The sequence below is a fragment of the Protopterus annectens genome, chromosome 17.part0, assembly GCF_019279795.1.
Source record: "Protopterus annectens isolate FY-2018-M chromosome 17.part0, PAN1.0, whole genome shotgun sequence".
In the NCBI taxonomy this organism is placed as follows: domain Eukaryota; kingdom Metazoa; phylum Chordata; order Ceratodontiformes; family Protopteridae; genus Protopterus; species Protopterus annectens.
This window is the reverse complement of record NC_056751.1, coordinates 655,378,635-655,401,199: the sequence shown is the minus strand read 5'-3', so window position 1 is coordinate 655,401,199 and position 22,565 is coordinate 655,378,635.

The window sequence follows — 22,565 nt, the reverse complement described above, 5'->3', positions numbered from 1 at the left end:
GGCTTGATTGGCAGAATGTGGGGCAAGAGGGAATTCTTAAGCAGAAGTGTTAGGATGGATTTCTTTGAGTAGAATTAGTTCAGACATTATGTAGCTTCTACCTATTTACAGATTAAGACAGGAAAATAAAATTATGTTCTGCTGAACAATGGTATTATTAGGCACAAGATATTACAAGTAAACAAACACTGAATACTATAAACACATCTATTCTGCTTATTAAGCATGTTGTCAGGCAGTAAAGACAGTGCTAGTATTGTAACAATATAGCTCCATTTATAAAGCATGAAGCTGGAGACAGGGACATTTACAAAATAGAAGATAAACCTACGCTGTCATTAGATGGGGAACAAAAGCTTATTCAGTATGTCAGCAATAGCATACACATATCATATGATGAGGAACAAAAGCTCATTGGATGCGAGATTATCAAAAGTAACTGTTATGAGATGGGGAATGAAACTTTACTGGACATGAAAGAAATCTGATTCATGCATCAGAAATGGAAAGATTGTATTTATTGCTTATGTTAGAAGAAGAAGATAAAAAATAAGAAAATTACAGGGAAATATATCAAAGAATCCACCAGATCTGATAGATATCAAACTGCTGATTCTTATACTTTTTTATGTGAAGAAATGGCAATAGCATGCTAGGGTTTAGATTATATTTGCCTTTTTTTTTTTTTTTTTTTGTAATTCTTGAGAAGCTACTGGATCCTGACCATGAATAAATCTGCTTGCTACAGCATAACATTGTTTCCAAAAGACGTATTTTAGATTAACAGTATCAAATGGAATGCAGCCAGAAAATGCTTTGCTAAGGCATAAATATTCAGCACAATTCATTTAGGATCCTGTGTAATGATTTGTCATCAGCCTGTTATACTCAAGCAAGTAACATGATAGTCAGTATGAACAAGTTCTTTCAGTCTTATAAATATACTTTTGCATCCCCTGGATACGTGCAGTGGTTATATTCACAAGGTACGTAGATCACCGGTGTTATTTTATTTGAAAACACTTCAGAAACAGAAAAACAATGCAAAACTGTACATATTTGTTACACTGAATTCAGGCTCAAAACTTTAGTAGATATAACAATTAACAAGCCAAATTTTCATCATTGCCATGAAATAATCCTTTCAGATGAAGAATGTATTTGTTTATTTACTTACTTAGCTGTAGCTATTGGACAACATGCCCCTTTTCAACCATGATTGTGATTTCAAGTACCAGTGAAATAACTATACAAGCATAAGCAAAATTTGTTACTGAAATAAAAAGATGCACAGAAAAAATCATTAGATTTCCAACAAACTGATGTAAAATGCCTGCTGGTTAGAATTCCAAGAACTATGTAAACTTGCATTTTAAATAGCTAACCATTTTAATTTTTTTTCTTAAATTTGTATTCAGTTTTTAATCAGTCATAAACAAATCAAATGTTTACCCAATTTGTTTAATGCTGTCATCTAGCACAAAGGATCAATGTTAACTGTTAATGATCTGCTTCCTGTAGTTCATTGTTTATTCCCTCACTTTTATTAGCTTATTGTGTTATCCCACGTAGGTCACTTAACTAATTATGGCTAACAGGCCAATCAAGAAAAGGGACAGGTCCAATGGGCCCACCTGGTTAACAAATAAATAATTAAACAGAAATAAAAACAAATCTCTTTTCACAGATGCTCTGTAAGAATCATCTAACTTCACATTCATCAATAACTAATCAAGTACATATGCCTTAGATTTCTTACTTATTCGACAATATCAGCTTCAGTTCTTTTACCATCCAGTATCCCACTCAACTTCTATTTGTGTTGCTTAACAATATTACTTTTAGACAGATCTATATTGTAAAAAAGGGACTTTACTATTTATGTAAATGTAAATGTGAGCACAGCCTCCTGTCACAGAACGTAATACAATGCACCAGCACGAACACCAGAAACTTCAAAAAACAGTAGATTTATTCCAATGGTATAAAAAACACTTCAGTTTAGCACTTTCATCCACTAAGGACTTCCTCAGAACACATATTAAAAACTGCTAATCCATTAAATACATTTAAAAAGTTAGACGATTTTTTCAGCTACATCAACTCCTGCAGTGAGTACCTAAAATTTACCATCAATATGGATAAAAAAAGTATTTCTTATCTTGATGTGTTGATTACACTAGATGAAGGTAAATTTAAGTCCAACATTTTCAGAAAACCCACTTTCAGCAATTCCTATTCACATTTTAATAGCAGTCACTCTTGGGCCCAGAAAAGAAATATAGTAAAAGGGCAGTTTATTCGGGCAGCAAGGATGACTTCTGATATTAGGGATTTGGAAATGGAACTAGGGAAAATAGGTACATTTTTCCTAGAAAGGGGATACCCCGAAGGTATGATTAATGAATTAAGGACCTATGTTTGTCAACAATGGGGCATTAGGTTCACACCTTTGTTGGGAGGGGGACGTCTTACCAACTTATCCCAGAAGCATACCCCCAGTAGTGGTACTGACATGATGAATAGATATGGGAAAGCCTGTATTATTCAGTTCGGACCCCATAGCAAGTATATAAAAAATATTATAAAGAAAAATTGGAAGGTATTTAAAGCTGATAAAAGGATTTGGGATTTAGTGGGGAGTGAGCCCCATTTTGTACATAGGAATGGTCCGAATTTGAAGTTCTTATTAGAGAAAAAACAGACCAAGATGGACAATGGGAGGGGGACAACAAAATGTGGCACATGTCCACAGTGCCAATACATAACGGCAGTGCAGGAATTAACCCTACAGAATTTTAATAAATCAAAAATTCATTTTCAAAAGGGGAATTGTAGGTCTACAATCTGATATACCTAGCTGTTTGTACTCACTGTCCCTGTTTCTATGTAGGGAAAACTACCAGATGCTTACGTAATAGGATTTACGATCACCAATATAGCATCAGGAAACAGGACGAGAATAATGCTTTATGGAAACATTTAAAACTTAGTAAGGAGTGTTCCAACTTTACCTTTGGAATTTTAGAGATAGTTAGACCTAATGTAAGGGGTGGAGACGTTAAGAAAGCAGTAAGTGACAAGGAGGTCAGGTGGCAGGTTAAATTAAATGCCTCTATGTATCCTGGTATAAATGAGCACGTCTCCATAAAACCGGTTTTAGATAATTGTAAACAAGTGTTATAAGGCCAACTATAGGGGTAGGCATATTTTAATATATTAAATGAACTTTAAATGTGTGTTATTCAATTGCGACAATAGTTTTTATAGTAATGGAAGGTTTTCATTATGCACTGGCATTTCAAGGCACTAGCACTTTAATTATTAATGGTAGAACAACATGTGACGTATTTTTAAATGTATTTAATGGATTAGCAGTTTTTAATATTTGTTCTGAGGAAGTCCTTAGTGGATGAAAGCGCTAAACTGAAGTGTTTTTTATACCATTGGAATAAATCTACTGTTTTTTGAAGTTTCTGGTGTTCGTGCTGGTGCATTGTATTACGTTCTGTGACAGGAGGCTGTGCTCACATTTACATTTACTTGGTGGACTGTTCTCAGCTTCTTTGTGTACTTTACTATTTATATGTAAATACTCTACATCTTCAATAATTAAAAGAAAAAAAGATTCTAAGCTTGTTTCCTGCATTTCCTGTAACTAGTCTAGTCCAGATACAGATTTGCTATATCCAGGACTGTTTGTAAGTTTCTGAGCTCCCCAAGCCTTTCTGTGTTGGGGGGAAGCCTTCTAGCTTATCAGTGGGAGTGGTAAGTATTAGTTAGCCTATCTACCACAAGAGTGGTTTCTGACCCAAAAATTGTAGTTTATTGGCCGTTTGGGCAGTTTTTCCATCTCTTTCAACTTTCTGGTCTAAAATCCATTGTTTACGCTTTTCCCACCTTTCCTGTAACTAGTCCAGTCCAGATACAGATTTGCTGTATCCAGGACTGTATGTAAGCTTCAGAGCTCCCCAATCCTTTCTGTGTTGGATGGAAGCCTTCTAGCTTATCAGTGGGAGTGGTAAGCACTAGGTAGCCTATCTACCACAAGAGGAGTGGTTTCTGCCCCAGAATTTGTAGTTTATTGGCTGCTTGGGCACTTTTTCCATCTCTTTCAACTTTCTGGTTTAAAATTCCACGTTTGCACTTGTTTTCCACATTTCCTGTAACTACTCTAGTCCAGATATAGATTTACTGTATCCAGGACAGTTTATAAGCTTCTGAGAGGTGCCAAAGTCTGCTCTTCAATTTTTCCCTTAGATCTGCTAGTTCTCTCCTCTTCTTCACTTTTACTAGCTTATTAATCTAGCACTTTGCCAGACTTCTTGTAGCAATTACTGTAACACACAAAAGTGCTACCAGCACTAAACGTTCTACAAGAAAAAAGCTTGAGTACTTATTATTAATGCCCACCCCTCCAGGAATGTCTTAAGGTCAGTTCCCTGTGCATTCTCTTTTTAACCTAGTGAACTCGGACATCCTGTGGCAATGTAGCAACTGCTTCATGTACACTGACATCCCTCTCCCCTTACATCCCATCACTCAAACTTGCGAGAGATTAATTATATATACAAATTGGAAGCCACACACTCTCCAGCCAAGACCAGAATAGCTGGTCAAGAGGAGAAGGTCAACACTTGCATCACACCACATGGAACATATAGCCCTCCAAAACACATATCAGCACTGCCTTCACATAAAAACACAAACCACACACCCACCTTCGCAGAGGCTTAATTTCAGAAACTTAATTTACATCTTCAGGAAGCACTCCCTCCATTTCTTAGTTTTATACCTGACATGCCTTCAGACTCAAAGTGAATTGTGATGGCATCCCCATATTTGGTAGGGACTGTTTGACTTCTAGACCAATTCCTAGAGACATGCAAATGGAACTCGCTAAACTCCAAATCACATGAAACAGGACCAACTATCAGTTTATAAGCCGGTTACAGAACACCCCTATGAAAAAAATGAAACTTCCTAAGTGTACTCAATGAACTCCCTATAAACAAGAACTGCATATATTTGGGAGCTTTGACTACCCTCAATAAACAGGATTACCTACACCTCCAATGTATGTTATGTCCAAAAGTTTGCAGATTTAATAAACAAAACTCCCTGGACCAGATTATTAATAAACCCATTAGAGGACATAATATTCTTGATCTGGTCCTTTTGACTATAGCTTCTTCATGTGCTACTACCTTGGTATCACCTTCCCTGGTTAAATTGTGTCATAAACTAGTGACCTTCTCCTTCAGAATCTAAAAGCTCAGTGAAACCAACATTTCAGAATTCAAGGATTTCATTTGTACTAATCTCATCAAATTTTATGATGAAGTTTAAAAAATTTACATTTTGCAACAACACTGTTGCCATAGAAGGTGGCTTCTTAAATGGGTTTTATAAAACTTAAATAATACTATTAGATTTATTAGAGCAGCCCATATACTTAGGTTAGCATCAGAAGCTAAGGACAATTTTATATATATCTTTAGCTATAATAGGAAGTTATGAAATAATACCCTGCATTGCTCTTAATGGCACCACCTACCCTAATCCACTAGATATTGCCAACATACTAATGAACAAATTAAGTGTGAATTTTACTCCAGAGATGGCTATCTAATACCCGTTGGTCTATGAAATTGTCATTTTATTATTTTTTTTTATTTTCATTTGATTAATTGGAAAAGCCCAATTGAGTAGGTGCCCATTTTCAGTGAAGGCCAGAGAGAAAAGCTCTGAAGAATAGAAAACATTTTAAGAACAATAGCTTTACAATACTTACAAATAATACAAAAAAAATGTACAGTTTAAATAACTATACCAAATTAGACATAATATGAAAACATTAATTAAGAATAGATACAAGTTGTATGACAACAATTAAATATTTAGATAAATTTTAACCAGTTTATAGAGAAATTAAAGGTAAGTTTGTAAGTTAGTCATTTCATAATTACCACTAAAGAATGTGGATGTTTAATAAACAATACTAAACAACCTTAACAGGCAACTTCTTAAACAATTGCACCTGAGTTTAGCTGCTGTCTTTATCCCTGAGTTTTGCCACACAGCAGAAACAATGTCATTCCACAAAGGTGACCTTTGACCTTTGGAATTATAAGCCTTTCAGCCTGATGAGTCTTCTTTGGAACAAATTTTAACTAACATGATAAACTATGATACTAACATTCTGATCAGGCTATACCTGCAGCATTTTGGCCAGATAAACAATAATACTAAAGCTAGACCTGTGCCATTTTGGCTTTATGAAGAGTAAATCCTGTTTAGTGAATCTGGCAAACTTCTTTGAATAAGTATTGATAGTAACCATGCTGTCCAATGGCATACCTTCACCTGGCCGAGGTGTTTGATGCTAGCATAGTGATTAGGCTTAATGCATTACAAATAGATCCCTATATGGTAAGATGAATAGTAAACTGTCTAAAAGACAGAACCCATATAGTACAGGTAGCACGTACCTCATTAGGAAATATGAAGATGACTGGTGCTGGGCCCTCTTTTGTTCAAAATTTAATTTTTAGGAACTGAATGCCATGATTCAAGACCTCTGGTTAACCATGCTTGTTGGTGACTGTAAACTAGGAGTCATTGTCAAGTCTCTGATTCACAAGCCCTTCAGGAAAAACTTTCTCTCATACATACTTGGCATACTAAAATTAGACTAAGATTAAGTACTAAAAAGTACAATGTTTGACATTACAGAGGCAGATCCAGAAATCTGAAAAGGTGTGAGCACAATCTAGAAAATCAACAAGCAGGGTGGGATGGGAAGTCGAAGACTTGGGATAGGATATACAGTGGAAAGATCACCTTAGGGTGTTCTGACAATACATGTGAAAGAAAATTCAGCAATATACTGCCAGATTTGTATCATTGCAGTGTAGTTATGAAAGTGGAAATAGATAATTCCTGTCCAGCACACAGCAAATTTGCAGATAGTACCAGCTCCTTTAAGGCATGCCTGAATAAGATGAAAACCTTCAAAACTCCTTGCAGGTTGAAGGCTGACTTCTCTGGCTCTGATCTCTCTCTTCTTGGCATTATCCACTTTTGGGAGCAAGAGTGGAATGATTGGACCTATCAGGTGAAGAAGGCTTGGCAGTCATTGGAAAAATGCAGCCAATGAAAATAATTAAAAATGTGTGCTCACTCTAAGTAGCCTATGAAAGTTGAATGCACAATAATCTTTTTATGTCAAAATGCTGTAACCAAAATATATAAAGTTCATCTAGTTCCTTGCGCTTTTTACTGTTTGGTTTGAATTCAGTAATATATACATAGATACACATGAAAGAAGTACTCAGAAAATCTCTATTCAGAAGACAAAAATAGAGAGAATGAAAGTATGCAGTATTACAATTAAGGCATCAAAAGGCTTTTAACAGCAAAGCTATTATGCACGCAATACCCTAAACGTAATTTTTGTACAAGCTACACACACTGAATTAGCAAGACTGTGAAAATTAGCTCTGAACAAAACTGTAGAGTGAACTTCGTATATGGGGGGGGGGGTAATACTGTATTTTCAGTGCATCTTTCCTATAGATTAAATTATTCCTGTTTTAAGACGAGCAAAGGGATAAAGCTGATCTGAGAGGCTGATGTCAAAAGTCGCACTTCATTGCTATTCTGTCCCATCTACTAGTCTTGTATAAATTGGAGAAGTAACAGTGTGATGTAATACCCTTCTCATCTGCTATCTCTGAAGTGCCACAATATTACCATTTTTTTTTCTCAATTTTTTTTTTATTTTTCAAATACATTTGAATGGATTCCATAGTATTTATACATAACATCTTAAATAGCTATGTACACTATTTACATTAGCCGGACACTATAACAGATCTTAATGTATACAGTTACTTTATAAGTATGTCTAATCCATCATCAGAGTGTCTGATCAATTATTCTATAGTGTCAATCAAAAATAAGACTTTTCCCAAGGTTTATTGATAAATGGGTTTGGATAAATTCTTAGTTCTTTAATTTTAATTTCCAATACTGTTGTGGTCTTCAGCAGGCTGTATAAGTCTTCCAAAGTTGGTATGGTGTTTGTATTCCATCTTCTTGTTATATACTTCCTTGAAATTGCAAGCATAGTCCATACTAGATACATGTTTGACCTATTCAGATGAGGACCTTCGTTCACATTTAATAATACAAGAGCTTTAGTTAAATAAAATGAATCATTAAATAAAGCTTGTAGAACATTATTAATACCATTCCAAAATGGCTTAATTTTAACACAATCAAAGAAAATGTGGTTCCAATCTGCATTTTATACTTGTTCATATCTCCAACATATTCCTTTTATGGATGAACTAATTTTATTTATTCTGTGTGGGGTTAAGAATGCTCTGCACAAGTATTTCCAATTAAAACTTTCCAGTATTGTATAAAGGATGTATGTAGATTTTATCGATAATAAGATATTTGTTTTAATACCTGCAGTTAACTGTATTGAGTGTCCTTTTGTTATATATTTCCAATATGAAGTTTTGGGTGTTGTTTTATAGTGTATCAATATTTTGTAAAATGTTTAAATACTGTTTCCCATGTCAAAGTCATTAGATATGATTACATATATGTATTTCATAAATTTAGGTATTTCTTTAAATAAATAAATGCTAATTATTCTACTTAAATCTTGTGAATATAACAGAATAAGTTAACCAGTCATGTTGTGGAATTCTGTATGTTGTTTTTATTACTTGCATATCTAAAACTTTTAGTTCTTTGATACATTGGAGCCAACAAACATTTTTTTTTCTGTTCCCAGGAATTAATAATTTCTCTATATATTTTATATGGAAATTTTTTTGTGACTATAAATAGTGTTAAAAGATCAAACAAGATTTTTAAATCTATATTTGCATTAACAATTTTCCTAAATGAGTCAATGTACTAATTAATCATACAAGTTTTAGGGGGTTTAGTTATGTTATAGAACATACTAATACATATGTGCCATGGCAAATTGTTTTTATCTGTTATTTGGCATTTTTTTTTTGTAAATCAAATTCATTTATTGATATTACAGTTAGTAATTCTTTCCAATTTTCAGAGTAATTTGGACTTATCCAATCTGATGTTATTTTAGATATTGATGCTTTTTTGTATGTATATTCCCATTTTATTGCTATTGTGTAAGCAGTGTCTGTTTCCCAAAATATCAAGGTAACAATCTTTTGCAATAAAAACCGTAAGAAAAAAGTAAATTCTCAACTACCAGGCTGAACTATTTAAAGATATCAAAAAGCATCAAAACACTACAATAACAACAGTCAGACCACTAAGAAATGAGAAAAAAATAATTACAGTCACATAATTGTCTTGTCTTTGTTAAAGACATAACAAAAACACCAACTCCAACTAATCAGACTCAAAAGAAGCTCATCAAACTTCCTCCAAGATCTCTACTGCAAGTCCAGATGCTCTAATTAGGAGCTAAATAGAACTATAGAAAAATGAGTGAAAATACTCAGTCCGTTCATGCAACTTCTCAAATAGCAATATTTCTGCATTTTCAAGCTTGTTTCAATACTACAACAGAGAGAGAGAAGCTCACCCTACGTACAGAGCCAGGAATTCATTTCTGAAGCAATGAAGGCAACTACAGCCATCAGGACAGTAAACTGTTCACTGCAGAACTGTAGACCAATGACAGATTTCATAAAAACACCAAAAGCTAAGCATATAAATACAGGCTCACTGATTAAGATAAACCTTAAAGTAAGAGACTAATCTTCTAATCAATAAGTGTGCAATCAGGTGTAACAACACTTGTTTCACACATTTATTGTCAATGCCACTAGGTATGGGAAAAATGCTATTCTTAGGAATATTATTATCATCCAATTAATTTTCAATAAACATTTCAAGGTATAGAAAATATAGCGGCAATCCAAGTGTCAGAATTAAAAGTACCCCCCTCCCTTATGTCATGATATTTTTCTTTTTTCAGAATATGAAATCAAAAATTACTGGTCTGCAACTCCTTTTAAACACTGTTACCTAATAAACATCATGATCATCAAATGCAAACAATTATCAAATGTAAATTAAAAGAGGAAAAAAGTAATTACTTTTAAGAACTGATCAAGAATACTGACTTGAATAAAAAATTCTCTTAGCTGTATTACTCAGTCTTGCATTTACTGTTAACCCTGGTTTGTTTTTACAAGCCAAATAACGTAGTATGCAAACCATGCACAGGCTCAGATAACCGTGTTTGCGGTTATATAAGTGCAACCCATAAAACACCATGGACTTAAACACTTAGAAAGTCAGTTCTTCAATTATGAAATCAGGAGGCATATAATTTAAACCAGTTAAGACAATTCTAAAGACTAGTATCAGCCCATAATATAAAAAGCAACATTATCCTCACTGTAATTTAAGATTTCTCATCTGAAGCAGCTAACAAAGAAAGATGCTCTTCCAAAACTAATGTGCTGCCAACTAGTTGACCTGGGAAGTAGAAACTTGCAAACCACAGTTTCTTTGCACTTTCTTTAGTAAATTGAACAGTAGGTCTCAAGATATCCAAAAACAAGTAAAGGATCCATAGGACAAAGTGCAGTTTGAAAACCTTATATTATTTTATTTAGCTCATTCATTTTAATTTGATAATGCACTCAATAAAATAAGGTTTTCACACTGCACTTTTTGGCAGATGGACGTTTCATGATAAATATTTCAAGTACTCACTTTGTTATTTGCAGGGATAACAGCACCACAGCCTCTCTGAAACAGTAAACTACCCATAATTTAAAACTTAATGAGAAAACACTTTAAAAAAAATTTGTGTTCACTTGGTTACAGATGTAATCACAATTCGTTATTACTTGTTTCCTTATCTGAGTCCCTTTCCTGACAGGCTATATATCAAGTCACATAATCTGGTGTTCCAATCATAGGGGGGGTTGTCATAATGGTTAAGGTGTTGGACATGCTCCACTTAAAGAAATCCAAAACCATCCAAGCTACACACTCTAGGAACCTAAAGCTTGTTACCACAATAAACAGAACATGCTGGAGTGATAGATTCCTGTCCCAGAGACTTCCCATACTCTGGAACAAAGTACCTGTCTGTATCAAAAAAAGCTCCTCATTAGCACTCTTCAAAAAAAATCTTGATGATTGGATGGGAGATAGAAAATTCTCCCCAGGGATCACTTCTGTGGCTCTGCTCAACAGGGGCACAGGAAAATAATTTTCTTGGGTGGCGAAAGCCAGGGTACCTTTTGGCTAGGCTTATATAGGCCCTAGGGCCAACAACCTTGTACCTACCTACCTATGAACCTATGAACCTTACAGACACAAGGTACAGGGTTTGATTCTCACATGGGGTAATTGGCTAGGCTTAAAATGGTCCAGAAGTCAGTTAGCCTAGTAGTAACCTATAACCAGCGGCATGATGGCATATTCCTAGAAGCAATTTAAAAAGCAGGACATTTTTAAATGTGGAAATATATTTCCGGCATTTTTGATAAAGTGTTCTGATCACTTTTAATGCTTTAGAAAACTGGAATCTATTTCCAACTGCATACATTGTACAGGAGGAATAAATTGGAGATACATGAAGGGAACTGCATCAGGACTAAAAATCAGAATGTACTAAAGAAAATGGTACAGTTGGAAGGCGTGTTTTATGAGTGATAACATGCTCCTATGATTATTCTCAATAAGCATCTTTCCAAACACAATGGAGGATGCAGTAAGAATCTTAGAATCAAGTCACCTGACTGATAGCTCCAATTGCATCTCAGGCTGTGATTATGACATACATTTAAAGGCAAAAAGCACAGTCTGAAAAAGATATATTTTTCATCTTTTCTTTTTGATGGCACGTTGTATTTTTGGGATTAGAAAGGGGGATCCTACCCTAAACCCATCACTGCATTAGATAAGAACTGTCCCCTATTGTAAATTCTCACTCCAAAATGAAAATATTCAAAAAGACAAAAATGTGGAACTTGGATTGATGATTCCCTTTTCTTTGATCATCGTATAATAATAGCAGCTCAAAACTCCTACTCAGTGCAGCTAATTGCCAAAAACAATATCATCCAGATCTAAAGAAGTCAGTGTTCATATGTAATCGGTATTGACTAGGCCAACTATTCAGTACAATATCTCCTTTGGGATGTATCTCATTAGTCATATCAATCAGTTTCTTAATTAAGATTAGTAACTTAAAAATCCTAAGCTACCAAACAATTTGGAAGCACTGTACCTTTATTCAGTGTCTTATAGACTCTTGGGAAATCTGTGCCTTGCCTTCTATGCTAAAAGGGACTGGTGGTCCAGGATATCTTTTATCTTTACAAATCAAATATTCCCACAAATTACCAGCTCCAATGATCTATATATTAATCTGCAAATAAATAAAGCACAGTGGAGAGATAGGTATATTATACTGCACCTTTCATGCCTCTGCAATAGGCTCCCACTGCAAATTTAACTGTATGATGCATTATCATCATTCAAATAGGAATCGGGTGATTGAATGGGTATTCATAATTTCAAGATGAGGTTCCATGACATAAATGGTCACAAGACTAATTGCCCTGTGTTTCCTTTGATGCTAAAACATTTGCTGTACAAAACCTACATTTTCCCAAAACTTTGTTGTTATAAATTGTTATTAATACATGTACTTGTTTAATGTTCATTTATTTATTACACAAAGCAACTTTACCCTACTTGCCAGAAGCTCTCACAAGGCCACATCTTACATGAATCACCACTGAATCAAGCCTCACTGTGACATGGCCAAAAAGGCAAAGTAAACAATCCTGCAGCTCTGTCCTGACCAGTATTAATATCACTACTGTTGTACAGGTCTAATACAGGTACTCATGTGCTAGTTGTTTGTGACACACCTGGTCACTACCATTTGAATGAAAAAAGCAAATGTTCAATGCCCATTAGCCCAGTCTCCCTTGTATACATAACTTTCCTAACATATGACTCTGTTCACCCTAAAAGAGCACTAACTCTGACCCTAAAACTTGCACCCAGTTCCCAGTCTAATTCCTTGCACCCTTAATCTAAAAGTACATTAACATTCCCAAACCCTAAAGTCCCTCAAAACTCCCTAAATTTAAAACTCTAACTCTCCTTTCTTAACTTAAATTCCCCAATTTTCTCACTAACACTAAAACTCCCCCTTGCCCCATGAGACATCATTTCAAGCCTCCCTTAAACCTAATACTCCCTTTCCACTCTCTATCCCTAAAACTCCCTTCCCACTGCCTAAACCTAAAACTCAAACCCCACCTCCCTAAACGAAAAACTCCCTCTTCTGTCCTTAACCCTAAACTTCCCTTTTTGATGTCTAACCCTAAACCTCCCTCCTGCTCCCTAATCCTAAAACACCCCTTCCACTTGCTGTCCTTGCAACTATTTTCCCAAACTCACATTCAAATTTGAACATGAGCTACAATGTGATCGAGTCTCTGGCTTTGAGGCAGTGGTTTCCAACTGCTTGGGACTCAAACACCAGTAGAAAACCCCGGTTTTCCTTTAGTGTTGCAAATAAATGTGTGTCGTTCGGCTTTTCCCAGTTAGGGGTCACCACAGCGGAACTCCGGTCCGCTAATGATTGGCAGTAGATTTTTACTTGCCAAGTTGCTGGCCCTGAAGCACAACCTTCAACGAAGGTACGCCCATTCATGCATGTCTCCACACAGAAGACGCTCTAGCTGAGAATCGAACAGGACAACGTCTTAACTGTGAGGCAACGTTACCACAGCACCACCACCGCAGTTGCAAATAAATGTTTGTAGTTAATTGATTTCAGTTTTTCAAACATTTAGGATAGAGGGATGGAAAATATAGCTAGCGTGCAATGTGATTATAAACTACATAATGATTGTAATTGATCTTTATTATTACAGAAACATCATATTCAAAAAGAGAGAGAAAGAGAGAAACTAGAATAAAATAACAAGAACTTGAGAATAAATGCATTGCTTTTTCATTTAATTAAGAGATGTGTGTCTAACAGTTTAACATTAGGTGAAACATTCTAAAGTCTTTATACGGTGTTTAATTAACCTAATATCGATTCTACTCTTGACTTTAACAAAGCCATGAAAGTGTGAAACTTTTTTCAGGTTAAATGGTTACGCATTATTTTTTGTCAGGATTTAGACATAGAAGTCCATTTTTTCATTTTTTTTCATTGACTTTAGTTAAAGCTCTTTGGTTTGCTGCATTTCTCATTGACACTCCCATTTTGATGTTAATGGCTGAGGATGGAAAATTAAGTCCTGTAAGTCTACAACAATGGTTTCAGATCAAAAATTTTACAAAGCGTCTCCTGACGTTGGCAGACCTGTGATAATGATGTCCCTTTTCATGATCAAGACACTAAATCTTATTTTGACCAAGTAGTATGCAAACATATTTGTTTTTAGTTATGTGCAGACTTTTGCTGCTTTCTTGTACTTGACACAGGTAGTGAAGCTGTCAATGACTGATGGGAGACAGATGAACCCACTGAGCCTCTTTAAGTTATGTACAAATAATACTTTTTTTATATAAGCAGAAATTATGTGCTAATCATTAAACATTTTAGAGCACTGACATTTTGAATGTATTACTTCATTCAGTAAAGTATTTGGCAATTACTGCAGTACTTATTTGTTTGTTTTCAATTTGTTGACAAAGTTAGTTCCAGTAGGCCTATGGCTTCTTTTCAGGGGACACCCAAGGTGTCATTCGAACTGACTAGCAAATATTTGGACAAGGCCCAGGGAACTTCTACATTTTTCAGTCAGTGTTGTGGGATCTTTTACATCCACCTGAGCTATCACCAAGTCAGACATATGGGGCCTCACTTTAATGTCTAATCTGAAGGACAGTACACACGGGACTGCAGTATTCACTTCCTCCATATGCTGCACTGCAGTGTCAGTTTTGAAAAAAAATACGCCAATTAACTGGTGTTGGGAAAGAACCCACAGAACAGCTTTCTGATCTTCTGCCAGCAATGACCAAGAGTGCTACCTGGCAATGAAAGGATGTATAATGTGTCATTCCCCTAACAGGAATCAAAAGTTTTCAGTGCTCGTATAAGTGCACATTGCATGAAACAAAACTTGGAGAGGTGAGACTTGGGGAAATAGTCTATGATAGAGGGAAATAGTCTTTTATTGGCTTTTAAATGCAGTATTGGCCTCCTGGCCAAGATTTTTGAAAAACTCGTTTACAAACAACTCTTCAAACACATTAATGAATGTGGCCTGCAATGTGACAAACAATGTGGCTTCAGTACCACTGCTTCTACTTACGGAGAAGACTTAACTCGGACAATGATATCTTACAGTGGTTTAACTGCTACACATGCAACTGAATTTTCAAAAAGTACATCAGTGATACTCTTTTTAAAGCCAGATACTCAGTACATTGTGGTACCTCAGGGTTCTGTGCTTGGATTCTTATTATTCTCACTATGGATTATCTATTTATTTCTTCACATTTGATTTCCAGGAATGTCCATCTGGGTAGGAGCCTATTTTCAGCAAAGGCCTGGTGAGAAAAACTCCAGAATATTGTAAAACATTCTAAGAACATTAATTAAACATAATCTAAAAGCATTGGTTAAGAATAGATACAAGTTATATGACAATGATTTAATTTACAAAAATCTTGAACAGTTTACAAAGAAATTAAAGGTAAGTTGGTATAACACAAACAGGAACTGTGATATGAAGTGAGAGAAAAGCAGGATTATGATATATTTAGGGAGAAAGCCAGGGATGAAAATTTGATAGACATAAGGAATTGAATGAAGAAGGGAGAGTAGGGAAGCGAAAGGTATTAATAGGAACTTGTTCACATTTAGGGATATAATTTATCCTGGTGTTAAACAAGAACAGACACAGCTTTTGGTTAGGAAGTCTTTTAGAATGGTATTGAAGGATGGTAGGGAGGGTACTGACCTGATAAATACATGTAAGGAGTTTTAGGCCTTAGCAACATGGTACAAGTACAGAAAATGCCCAGCAGAATTTATAGGTTTGTGGACAGACAGGAGTTTTTGGTCATTGTTTCATAATGACTGACTGGGAACATAGTTGTGTAGAATGTTATTTATTGTCAGTCAAGCAGATGGGTGCTGGATAATTTTATAAGTGGTAAAAACCTGTGTATATATTAGTTGATGGGGTAGTTCCAACCAATTCAGGCTTTGTAGTGCTATATAGTGGTGGGGTCCCTATTATATCATCAAAAAAACAGATCATTAAATGGCATTTCGAACAACATTTTATTGACCATGTTGCTTATCAAATTGTTCTTACTGAGATCGCATTATGGTAGGGTTCAGAAAATTTGCCCTTTCCTCAAAGTAGTGCAATCTCAGAGTTAGTATATATAATTATCAGGGGGTGTGGGATTTGATGAATGGCATTTCTGGTGAAATGCTATTTGATGATCTGAAGTTTCGATGATATAATATAGACTCCAGTGATGGGCTCTAAAGGGGCAAGTTTAGCAACTTTGTTATAACATTGCTCACTTTTTCATTTTTATAATGCCTAAAGATTAGTAAGCATGGGAGCGCCATGAAGAAATATGGGGAGGAGAAAGCTAGTGTCAAGTGTAGATTTATTTGCATCAGTGAGAATGTTTTTGGCTCTGTAAAGCATCCCTATTTTTTGATAAGTTTTTCTTATGCAAGTTTGTAATCATCTACTAGCATCTGTAATAATTTGCTATGAGAAGAGACTGCAATGGATTTTTAAATTTTGTTTTTTCATGATAGAGGGATTTGGTGAAAGAGTATTTTTTTTATGGCTGAAGATGAGTTCTGAGTTACAAAGCCAAGATTCAGTGGCTGTTAAAGCTTCCTGACTAATTATTTGGAGGTGTGCCATGTTGTCAAATGTGGAAATGACTGTACAGTCATCTGAGTACTGTAATGGTGGGGAGGGGTGCTGTTTTGTGGATGAGTGGAGGGTGTTGGTCAAAATGTTAAAGAAGAGGGGCCAAGGATACAGCCTTTTGGTACACTGATGGTGACTGGGAGGTAAGGAGAAATGGTGAAGTGCCATTTTACCGACTGATACATATTGAATAGAAAGCTTTTAAACCATAGGAAGATGAACTGAGAAAGACCTATTGAGATCATTTGAAGTAGAAGTTTGCTGTGACAAACTGTGTCAAAGGCTTTAGACAAATCTAGAAAAAAGGGGGAGACTAGTTTGTTGTTATTGCTAGCTTTATCGACAGAATCTAGATAGGTTAGAAGTGTAGTGTTAGTACTATGGGAAGGACAGAAGCCAAGGCAATAGTTTATCAATTGTTTTTGAATGCATTTTTCAAGTATTTTGGAGAGGGGGTAGGATTGCTATAGGTCTAAAGTGAATAATGTTTGTTGAATTTCCTCTTTTGTTCAGAGAGATAATTTGTGACTTTTTATAGAGAGAGGGGGTGTGGGACTCATGCACTGACCTATTTATAAGGACTGAGACAGGCTAGGCAATGCTATCAGCTACTGTTTTAAGGTACTCACTTGGAAGGTCAAAAGCCAAAGGAGAGCATGATTTGAGTGTGTCTAAGAGTAGATTTATATAGGATGTGGAGATAGGACTGAAGATGAAAGTCGATGTGATAATATGTAGCTGCTGGGCAGGATTAGGGTTATATGTTGGGGAATCCTTGGTTAGAGATACTATACTGTCTATGAAGTAAGAGTTGAATTGTATTTCAGTTTTGAGTGGTGAGTTATTATCAAAGGAGTTAGGGTTGAATTTTTGGCCAGGATGCAAGATTTCTTTAATGGCTGTCCAGAAAATTTTAAGGCTGTGTTTACCATTATTCTGAAAGTTATTGTAGTGTAGTTTTTTTTTGTCTTCATTTATTTGCTTTTTAGTAAGATTGCAAAGCATTCTGAAGTTTTCAAGACAGTGTGATGTTTTATATTTGTTTCCATTCTTTCCGTGCTTTTTCTCTGTCCTGCATTAACATTAGCATTTTACTCCTTTTGGATAGCCAGATTGCATTATTTGTTTTCAGTCTCTACCTTCTAGGCAGTGCAATCCTATTTAGGATACTCAGAAAAGTTATACTGAATTTCTTTTTAGTGTCACCTAAGTGGAGAAGTTTTAATAAGTTCCAGTTAAAAGATGATAGGGTAGTAATTAAATGTCTGGGTTAAAACTTTGAAAAGTTGCATGTTTTTTTATAAACATGTTGTTTAAGTGGATGTGTGAGATTTCTGGTTGTATAGATTAGGAGATGTTCTCTGAGCCATTCAGACATTGCACCTGAGGTAGTATATTTGCTAGAGTATGGTACTAGGATCCAATCTAATAAAGAGTTTAATGTCTTACTGTAATATGTGGGGCTATTAATTAGTTGTATGAAGCCATATAAGTTCATGCTAGATGTACGGCAACTAGAGTTATGACCAACCAAATGACATTCACATCACTTAGTAGTATTTTCTCTTGTGGAATTGTTATGGATATCCATTTGTCAATGACCTATCCTAGCATAGTCACTTATGGTGATGACATCCTATTAATGGAGGCCAGTTAAAAACTTACAGAAATTCAAGATAAGGTGCAAGCCATATTCTCACTGTATTGCTGGATGTTTTTCAACAGACTCCTACTTAAAACACAAACAAGCAAAAACAATAAACCTAGATAATCCAAATGAATGCAGCAGGCTTGAAATTAATCCACTAAGAAGACACTTTATTGAGTTAGTGCTTTTGTTTTACTCCATTGAGTAAAACTTCTTCAGACAACAAAAAATGGAGTTAACCCCTTGAATAGGAAGCACTCCTTTGAATACATTAATCAATTAAAGCTTTAAAGTGCACCCAACAAATAAAATCATATTAAATGCATCGATATTCCTAAAAATTCCTAAATATTGCACTACACATGTAATTCATCCAAATGCTTGCTATAAAAAGTATAAAATGTATATTATGAAGCACACTGATAAAGTGTAAAAAAGCTGTTCCAAAAGAATGTAGACAAAAATAGATTAACATAGTTAATAGTTAAAAATAAGAGGACATGGATATAATAATCCACTCAGAAACAATTATGAAATCATTAAAATATACTTGAAGTATATGAATATAAATATGTTAAAATAATGAAAAGTTATGTTGTAAATATATGCTATAAATACACATGAAATTCTAATAGTGACCAGGGATCAACCACCTTAAACTTTCTTGCGAAATACCACACAGGCGTACCTAAAACCACAAAACTGTTATGGAAAATTGCACAGTGGTTTCTATAAAATAAGATATGAACATATTTTGAAAAGAATAATAATGTGAGAAATAATGTAATCAAATATATGCCCTAAAATTGATCTGGAAAATTACACAAATAACATAAATATTATAAAAATTATAAAAAATATTTACATTATCAATGCTAGAGGTCGCTCTATAACCTAGAATGATCCGAAATGCTGGTAAACCTATCTCTGCAGGTTCCTATATTTAAGAACACAGAATAGGGAACAAAGATCATTCATGCCTGGACGGATATAAGCATTAACCCTTAATTGCCAAATTAGCTCAAGGATTTCCAATAGTAAGTTAAAAGGACCTACTATAGGGTCATGTTGTACCTGATCTGTAATTTGAAAGGTAAAACTACGTTGTGGGTACTCATGTATGTGTTTCGCTAATGCATTCTCAACTTTGGATCTTTTGATACTGTATACATGCTCATAGACCCTGTCCCTGTGTCTCCGATCAGTCTTCCCAATATATAAACAGGAGCAGAGTCTACAAGTAGCCAAATATACCACACCCTTGGACAAGCAATTAAACCTCTGGTTAATAGAATACTTCTTGTCCCTAACAGTGAACGTTTGTCCTGTACATATGTACTTACAATATGGGCAACTCTCACATTTAAACATACATACAGTTCTAGTGAAAAGTTGGTTTCACTCTTTCCAACAGGTTCTTGAGATTGGCACCCCTTCTAAACATGATCCGAGGGGGTAGGATCCACTATGGAGGCCAAATCCCTGTCCGACTTTAATAAGTTCCAGTTCTTGAAAATAATCCTCTTAATAATGGATGCATCAAGACTATAAGTAAAAATAAAAGTTATCCTGAAAGGGTCAGTTTCATCAGCCTGAATGAATTCATTATTTAACGACTGTGTATCCACCAACTGGGGTTTAGGAGCAGGAATTGGATGGACATAACCATTAACTCTTTTCTGACTAATCTCAGATACTAAGTTGTCAAATAAATGAGAAGGGTACCCCCTATTCAGGAACATATTATAAAGTACTTGGCACTCTGAATGGAATGCCAACTCATCTGACACCATCCTAGCTGCCCTTACCAACTGCCCTTTCACCACTGACCTTCTCTGTTAGTAAAGATGACAGTTCGAAAAGTGGAGGAAAGAGTTGGAATAGGTCGGCGTCCTATGTATCCTGGCTTTGTAAGATCGCATGTTCCTCTCCTTGTAAAGGTAAACATCCAAATAACTAATGGATTCTTCTCCTATATCATGCGCAAATTGCAAAAATAGGGTGGACTCATTGAGATGTAACATAAATGCTTCAATTTCAACAACTGTACTATTAAATAACATGAAAATATCATCCACAAATCTTGTATAGTAACTTATTGCTTTCCTATAAGGGTTGCTGTCATTAAAAACATAACATTGTTCCCACTGGGCCATAACTAGGTTCGCAAAACTGGCCACACATGGGGAACCCATCGCAACTCCTGACTTTTGTATGTAATAGTTACCATTAAACATAAAATAATTGCTATTTAAAATTAAATCCAACAAGCCCTCAATTAATCCTTCTTCCCTTTCTGGACAACCCTTAGATCTGATCAAGTCAGTTACCCACTCAATACCCAAGTCCACAGGTATCACAGTATACAAGTCTTTAACGCCAATAGTCAAAAATAAAGACTCATCATTATAATCCAGGTCATTTATTCCACTTAAAAATGAACATGTATCCTTACAAATGTGGTCAAACTTTACCAAATATTTCTTTAAGGATGTGTCAATGAATTTAGCCAATGCATAAGTGATAGAATTCCTGCCATTTACTATCAAACATAATGGTGGATTCTTAACATCCTTGTGGACCTTAGGTATTCCAAAAGTTATTGGTGTAATAGGAACCAGGCTTGATAAGTAGTTGTAAAGGTCCAAAGAAATCCTAGACTCAATAAAAAGGTCATTAAGGTAAACCTTGATTTTTTGATGTGCTTGGTTCATCTCCTTTAGGGAGGCTGAAATATAATGATCACTGTCTAACAACTCCAACATTCAGTTCTTATAGTCATCGTTGTCAAAAAATACAAGACCCCCCCCCCCTTATCTGGTTTTATGACCCTAAGGTTTTGGTAACTGTGACGCTCCAAACAATCCCAGCCATTCTTTGTAAAATTCCTTACCAAGCTTAGGGGCTTATCTCAGTTAAATTGAAGACTATCACGCATATCCAACTCACAAATCTGTTCAAAAAATGCAAGACCAGGGTGTAAGGGAGGATTAAACTCAATACCTTACATTTGTTATTTGCTCTAGGTTGATCCTTAAAAAGTAGTGCCAAGTTAATCCTATGTACAAAGGATTTTAAATCAATAATAATTCCTGCTACGCTGGCCCTACTATCCGGGATGAAGGTTAACTCCTTGGATAACAAGTCGGCCAACCTGACATCGACATCAATGGATGAATAATTAGAAATTTTAAAATCCTTGCCTCCATTAAAAACTAAACAAAAATTATGGGCACCATCGATCATACCATGCCGTTGGATCAAAGAGCCACTGGTTGATAGATCAATTAATGTGGGGGCTACTCGATTCCCTCTCAAGTTCTTCCCCTGTATGAAATTCCCATTGGAAGTCAAATTCATTTGCTGTCAACCCTTCCTGTGAAAATTTAAGGAATGGTCATTAGGACCTGCAGTATGATGTTCTGAAACTGGATTATAATTAGCAGAGTCATATGTCAATTGGACATTATTACCACCAGGATTACTTTGGTTGGTATTAATTCTCTTGTTATTATTCTTCAAACGTCCATTCCAATTGGTATTATTATTAAGCTGATTCTGACCACCCAACCTGGAAGCCGCCTCTGCGTAAGAGCAAGTAGGGAAATTAGGTCCCAGATTGGGATTATCTCCATTTCAAAACTGGGCCATCTCCACCATTGCCATTAGTAAGGGGTTGACTCATGGGGTTCACCCATACTTGTGAGGGTGGCGGCTTAGGATAAGCCACGCCATTAATATAATCCTTATTGTCACAAGCTAACTTCCTGTTCTTAGTAGCCTTCATTTTTGCTATCTGGCCATTGATACTAGTTAAAATCCATTCGTACTCAAACTTATAACAAGTGAAGTCAGTGTAATTTAGAATAGCTGTATCAAGCAAGTCAATCTCTCCGTTCAACTCCTGTATCAGTAATGAATAGTGTTTGATAAACATCTCCATAAGATCAAGTCCTTGTCTGTCAAACAAGGACAATAAGTCCTTG